The 7,243-nt window shown below is 35.6% G+C and overlaps 1 long non-coding RNA gene across 2 annotated transcripts; it reads right to left on the reverse strand.

Annotated features, from left to right (window-relative positions):
* Positions 1 to 728: 728 nt before the first annotated feature.
* LOC110716866 lies at positions 729 to 6,604 on the reverse strand. 2 transcript variants are annotated; one of them, XR_002510616.1, is made up of 10 exons: positions 6,293 to 6,604; positions 4,550 to 4,632; positions 4,205 to 4,457; positions 4,040 to 4,114; positions 2,669 to 3,350; positions 2,444 to 2,582; positions 2,245 to 2,361; positions 1,787 to 2,150; positions 1,337 to 1,676; positions 729 to 1,252 (listed from the first exon to the last, which is right to left on the reverse strand). It is a non-coding gene; the product is annotated as an uncharacterized LOC110716866 (long non-coding RNA). The 2 variants fall into 2 exon arrangements; XR_002510615.1 differs by having other exon boundaries at positions 2,669 to 3,347; positions 6,293 to 6,601.
* Positions 6,605 to 7,243: the final 639 nt, after the last annotated feature.

A 7,243-nucleotide genomic window follows, 5' to 3' on the forward strand; every position in this document is an offset into this window, starting at 1 on the left:
TATGCAATTAGATTAGGCCTGATTTAATTGTATGAGTCATGCAATATTGATTCGAGATTCGATAGATGAGAATTGATGTTCAGGCTTAGTTTTAATAGGCATGTTAATCTATTAATGGTTAGGTCGAGATTCGAGAGATGAGATTTAATACCAGTAGATTAATTATATGATTATAATACGTAGCGACATCCCTTTATAATCTGGTTAATTTATGCATTGATAATTGATTGTTATGTTTACCCTGGAGTATTATTTATTGGTAAACCTATACCCTAAATCTTTTTAATTTTGATTGTTCCACTATTTCATTTGCTTAGTTCGTTATTAGTTTAATTCCTTCAAACGCAAATTTGGTTACTTAATAATTTAGATTATAATTGTTGACTAGGAATAGAAGAACACTGTTTCCCTGTGGATTCGACCCTATTTCCCTATCTACTTTAGTTAGAGGACTTAGGTAATTACTTTTGATTAGGTGATACGACTAGATCCTGTCATCCTCCCATAGTCCTTTGATGTTATTGAATTCGTTATGTGCGTCGTACAAGAATAGGAGTTGCCTAATGTTAGATATCTTTTCTTGACAACATGTTGTCTGAAATTAGTTTTCCACTCTACAAAAGTCTTGGATATGACATCTACAAAGCATGGAAACATACCAGTGCAAATGGTGTGTCAAACTTATGAGCACAAACTTTGATGCATGCAAGCATGTACACACCGCAGGAGAAGCTAAACAAGTATCATGAAATTCATTAATTTCTTGATAATAACAATGCAAAAACATGATAACCTACTTTACGTCCTAACAACACATTATACTCAAATTATTAAAAATTGCTACGCACTTGTGCAATCAGGTAAACAACACTAACTATCCCTATAGAAAAAGTATGAACAAATAATGGCCATAACTTACTTATCGGGCTGCCTAACCGGATATACTCTCTTAGCCCATTTTTCAATTTGGCCTAATTCTCACAACGGATCACTCAACTGCACCATGACATCAAAATCCTTAACCTGCGTTGTCAGCCAAACCAATATTCAAGTGATTATACCCAACACATTAAAAATGCAACTTCTACAAGAACTATAACATTACGAGCTCACTAACAACCCCAGCATGTGCTTGATAAGGATCAGGGTACAATGAGTCAATCATACACATTTGTTGAGCCTTGACATCAAAGGCTAGACACCACCAATGTTCAGCATTATCAACTGTCCATTCTAGGACTGGGAAGAAAACCTAATAAACACAACAAGTACAGATAAACATTATGGTGTACACCTGAAAGTACCTAATGTATGAAAAACAATTGTGGACACTTACACATCTTATCTGGCTGACAGGGATACCGAGGAAGGCTTTCGCGTACTTCCGCGCCAAATCCTTGTAGTCTTTCTTCCCCAAGTTCAGCATCATATACAAGGAACCGAATAATTAGAGCCATAATTTATAACTTCAAAACAAGCAGAATCTTTATTTGTAACAGTTATCGCATATGTAGGGTCTAACATAATCCTCTTCTCTGTCCCAAAAAGCTCATGCGTACATCACGACTGCCATCCGCACATATTGATCACCAACACGGGCTCTAGGAACAACAACCTGATAGCAATCCCTCTGAGTTGCATCCCTGCCCCCACATTCAATTACCGATGGCCTGGGACTAAATGCACAAAAATTCATAGAATTAATCAAAACAAGAATCAAAATGACAAACTAAGAGTGAATTCAATTATAAAATCAAAGAAAGCTTTAACGAGAAGTTAGTCTTACATGTTTGCATCCTTCAATTCCTTCCACCCTCGAAGGATGGTCAACAGCCGCTTGTCCGTGGGATCATTCTTGTTTTTAATTTTTGCAAAGTTTAAGAAACCAACTCCATCAATTGAGTCTGCAGATAATGAAAAGTCTTTGCCTTGGATTTCTTCAGCTTCGGGATTTTTTTTTTATGTGCTGGACATTTTCAATTGTCGTGCTGGTACGCGGGTTGCTGCCTTTGGCAGTCAATATAGTGTGCACATCTTCCTCAAATTGATCCGGGTTAGTCTTCGTCAACTTTGAATCGTAGCCACTGTTCACAGTACGGGCAACATCTCTCAACCACACTGACCAGCCTTGTGCTCAACTGAGCTAGTACCTGAACCAAACATTTTTCCACAACCAAAACCATAACCACATATTGAACCAATGACATTTGAATATTAACCAAAAGACTGAAATAATAAACATACCCGGTCCACGACATCATCCACAAAAGCATGATCCCCTGATAGTTGGCCCTTCTTATTAACACCAGAACTCTCCCTTGGGACTAGGGGATGCTCCTCCCCATACGCAACATCGACGGCCTACAATTTCAAAATACTGATTTAGATAACCAATCATCAACCCGTAGATTAAATAAAATAAACTATCCTGCGCATTTCTTACCAACAGCTTGCCGTACTCGCTGCTAGCCACTTTATCTTCGATAACAGCTGCCTTCACCTCACCACTGTTCCACACCTTGACCCTCAGGTAAACGCCCCACTACACGGGAACACGGTGCAAGTGATCTAGATAAAAAAATCTACAAGAAAAAAAAACACATAACTAATTAGTTTTAGTTTTTTACAACTAAATTGTAATGATCAAAATAAAGCCACTATTGCTCACCATAACAAACAGAAAACTGCCCCCACAACAAGGACCTATAACCATCTTTCTGGAACTTCCTTTGAAATCTTTTAGCCGTGTCGCATAGCCATTCGAAAGTCAGCAAACACCAGTCATACTTGATAGCCTCAGTAGCCACTGTCAATGCTGGAATGAGTGACTTTGGAAAGTTTGAATTATTAGTGGTGGTACAAACCACTTTTCCAAGGGCTACAAGTAGAAAGGCTGTCATGAAATACTCCTCTTCAACTTCATCTGCAAGGGGAAACGGGTCACCAGAATCATCCAGTGGACATAAAGCATCCAAAGCAGATTTCAAGGATATGGTTTCTTTGTTCGCACCAACCCCGTACAACTCAAAAATCCTACGCAACCTCTGCACCTGCTCCTCATCATTGTCAACAACATCAAAAGGGACTGGTTGAGCACCCATAGGTAACCCAAGTACGGAGCTCACTTGAGCAGGACCTAAAGGTAAAATTTCCCTGTTGTCAAACACCATGGTGCCATCAGGAAGCACTCTTGTCATCAACCAATAGCAAAATTGCCTCGGTATATTTGTCATGTCAAGATCCAGGAGACCTTTAAAACCCATTTCTGTCACTAACTCGCGTCTTCTTGAATCAAATACAAAGACTGATTGGCAGAAGGATTCAACCCTTCAAACAATGTTGGGGTACTGCTACACACAAAAAACAAACTATACATAAGTACCCTACAAGCATACTATACTCATTACCATGCAGACATCACTTATAAATATTAGATTAATTCAAAAAAACAATGTCACTCCACAAATAAGGTGGCAAAAGATATAATGCAGTATATAAGGAAACCAGGCATGATCATCAGTTAGAAAAAAAGGCAAATGAAATTTACAAAAGAAAAGAACAGAAGATTTACCCATTCAAGAACAAAACTACATTACAACCATCAATGTGACTAAATTTAATTACTTCACATAGAAATATGCATATGCATATTCTAGTCTAAACATGCTAGCTTCATCAATTGCAATAGCTTACTGGGCACCACAACAGAATGAAGAAAGTCATTACAATTTAAGAAACACAATCCAAGAGAAAATTTCACCCCAATTGGGTAACCAAAATCCAAAATTCAATCCAACCCATTAAACTAAACCATCAACATCATATCATTCACAAATTTCAATACCAATATAATAATTCTACCTCAAAAGGCAAAATTAGAAAAAATCAAGGTAAAATTTTACCCCAAGTTCGGGAGAAACAGGAGGATTAAAATCCCCAAAGAGATACTTTCCAAACCCTTCAAGATTAAGGCCATGCTTATGAAAAACAACGGACAACAACAGACCTAACACCAAAAAAATTTAACTGCTCATCATACCTTTCCTACATTCTCATAGTGAGTCTTCAACACCACCCCTTCGCTCACTACCCTTTGCCCTTCAGTTATTTCACCCTACACCCATACACATCAAAAAAACAAAGTGATTCAGTATTAGAAAGTAGTTGCGGGTTCTAGCAAAATATAAAATAACATTCACTATACCTTTTGCCTTTTCCTCTTCTTACTCTTACTCTTCATGAACCCCATCATCATCTTCATGAACTCAGCGGGTTTGCACGACTCCTCTTCACTATCTTCATCGGAATGTTGACCATTACTATTGTATTCTTCATCATTCACATCGTCTTGGTCTTGGGTTGCTTTGGCATCCTTTTTGAGTTTTTCTTCACCTTCACTTCAGTCACCCGTTTACCAGGCTTAGAAGTCGATGGATCCTTTGACACTTGGATGGATCCTATTGTCAATATCACAAATCAATTTCAGAATTCAAAAACCACATTCAACTACAGAATATAATTACAAAAACAGTTCATAACACTAGCTCACCACCAAATGTTTCCAGCTCTTTGACCGCACAACTGACTTCGTTCTCATGGTTTTCTATTTTTAACCTTGTGGGGAATACAAACCTGACAATCCAGGAAGAACATCACAGCTGTAATTAGCAATTTAGCATCATGGATAAAAGCTTACCAATCACCAAAAAAAATTACCAATATAACATCCATATAACCAAAATAATAGCAAACATAACCCATAGGTTCCACACATATTTTCTTAAGTAAAACTCTAGTACATCATTTTACATCTTGCCTGATACTTTAAATAGAATTAATCTCAAAGAATTTGTGTTGAAGCCAAACAACTGTGTATGCAGCAAAGAATGGTGATCTTAATGTTTAAAATCAAGATCAAATTTAATTTTGAAATCGCATTTGCTGCTAGAACTAGATATTGGTCATCCAAAAAGAGAAGGCAGGGGTCACAATACATATCCTACCAATAAAAACTGAAAAATAAGCTTCAATTTCTGAAAAGCATCCAACTTTTAAACATGGATAAGGCACTATGTTACTGCAGGTCTGTAGGACTCCACCAAACTACCCAATCCTTAAATAAAATTAGGGAGAATCTAGGACAGAAGTCACTTCATACTCTATACAATTTTGTGCAATTTAAGACCATTTCCTATACTTAAACAAAATAATGTGCTAAAGCTAATATGGATTATGTCCTCAGAAGGATGTAGCATTATAGCAAGAGTTGTACAATGTTGCATATCCTTAAATACATCAAAGTCAAATATCTAATTAGCAATTTAGCATCATAGATAAAAGCTTCAACCAAGACAAGCTACAACCAAGACACAGCTTTTCACAATCATATTGCACACAAGTACAATTTCAAGTCCCTTATCCCTAAAAACAAAACAAGGGAACACATTATTTCTAGTCACGGATACAAAAGGAACACACTATTTCTTGTCACAGATTCAAGGGAACAAATTGTATATAATGCTTGTCTTTTAAGGACAAATCAATATGCTATTAACGCTATTAGGAAAATCAAACCACAGTTGTTGAATATATTTCTAAGGTGACCAATCAATCACATAATAGAGGGCTGATCAATAGCTTTACACCCTGATACAACCATTTATATTAATATCAAGTTAACAAATTCATTATATTTATAATCATACACATTAATTACATCAACCAAACTTAAATCACCTTGCAAATAATTTATTTAATGAATTTTGAAGAAGCTCAATTAAATCAAACACAAAAGAGCTTAAGGTTACCTAACAATGTTTGATTATAAAATATAAAGTTGCAGTAATTTTTTATAATCACAAGCCCCGTAATAGCATTTTAAAAACCATAACTCACAAATTGGGAAAAATTATAAATTGGCTTTACAATCATCAAATTGTACATAATTCTTATACACTAACACTGTTTTCTCATACACCGCTACACCAATTATAGAAACCCTAACAATCAAATTGCACACAGGAACAAATTCAATTATAGATTTCCTAAAAATTTTGGGGGACAATTGTAACTGGCGTTAAAATCATCAAATTGTAAATAATTCTTAAACCCTGATTTCGAATATCAAATACACCACAGCCCCCGCCTTAAACCCTAATACATCCGCATTTTACAAATCCAAACTCAATTTGGATCAAACGATTACATTGAAATTAAGTTTGATAAAGTTCTTATACTAAAATTGTTTGATTAATTTGGGGAAAGATTATAAATTTATGAAAAATTTACTTACTTTCGTCAAAATCTTCACGATAACTCGCCTAGAGTGCTTCAATTCTCCAAGCGGCAAACCCAGAAACAAAGCTTAAATTTCTCCATGAACCAAAACGACGATGGAGATAGAGGGAATATAGAGAAACTACTTCAGAAAGATGGTCAAGGTAGAGGGAATAAAGAGAGAATACTTACTGGAAGAGAGAAAGAGTTTGAATGAATATAGAGGGAAGACAGAGAGTCAAATGGAAGAGAGAGAGTGAGGCCTTACTAATATATTTGCATGTGACCAAATACGAAATACGAAGACAAGGCAAGCTGTACATTTCGCCCAAATACGCAAGCATAACGGGAAATGAGGTGGATTTCCACTACACCGTGCGAATTTATAGAATTGCCTCTTGTTCGATGTTCATGCATATCAAGACTCCCTTTAGACAGCCTCATGTGTCACCTTTCTTAAGCTCTATAAACACGTTAAGCCTTCAATTTATGTCACGTGTCACCTCTTTAAAGACTATAAACATCCCACGTCACCTCCACAACATGAATTAGATTTGACATGTAAAAAATGCTTATAGCAAGACTTGAACTCGAGACCAACAATTATTACGATACAAGTCTTACCACCTTAGCTATTCATATTCCATATATTGCGTCAATTTACCCAACAAAATTATAGTTAACTTAGATAAGATGATTAGTCTTTAATTGTACTATATGTTACATATCCTAGGATAATTTAACAACTTTAATTTTGAAGTTTGAAAAATTGTAATTCTTTTGATTTGATGAAAAATAAGAATTTTTTTGTTAATTAGTCAATAGTTGAATATATTTGAATCATACACAATAACATACAAAATATTGAATATGATTTTCCTAATACAATTTTTTTTTCAAATATTAAATTTTCAAGATGATTATAAACTAGTAATTCGGAACATCGTTCGACCACACACTAGTTTAA

This window comes from Chenopodium quinoa, unplaced genomic scaffold (genome assembly GCF_001683475.1).
Source record: "Chenopodium quinoa cultivar QQ74 unplaced genomic scaffold, ASM168347v1, whole genome shotgun sequence".
Classification (NCBI taxonomy): domain Eukaryota; kingdom Viridiplantae; phylum Streptophyta; class Magnoliopsida; order Caryophyllales; family Amaranthaceae; genus Chenopodium; species Chenopodium quinoa.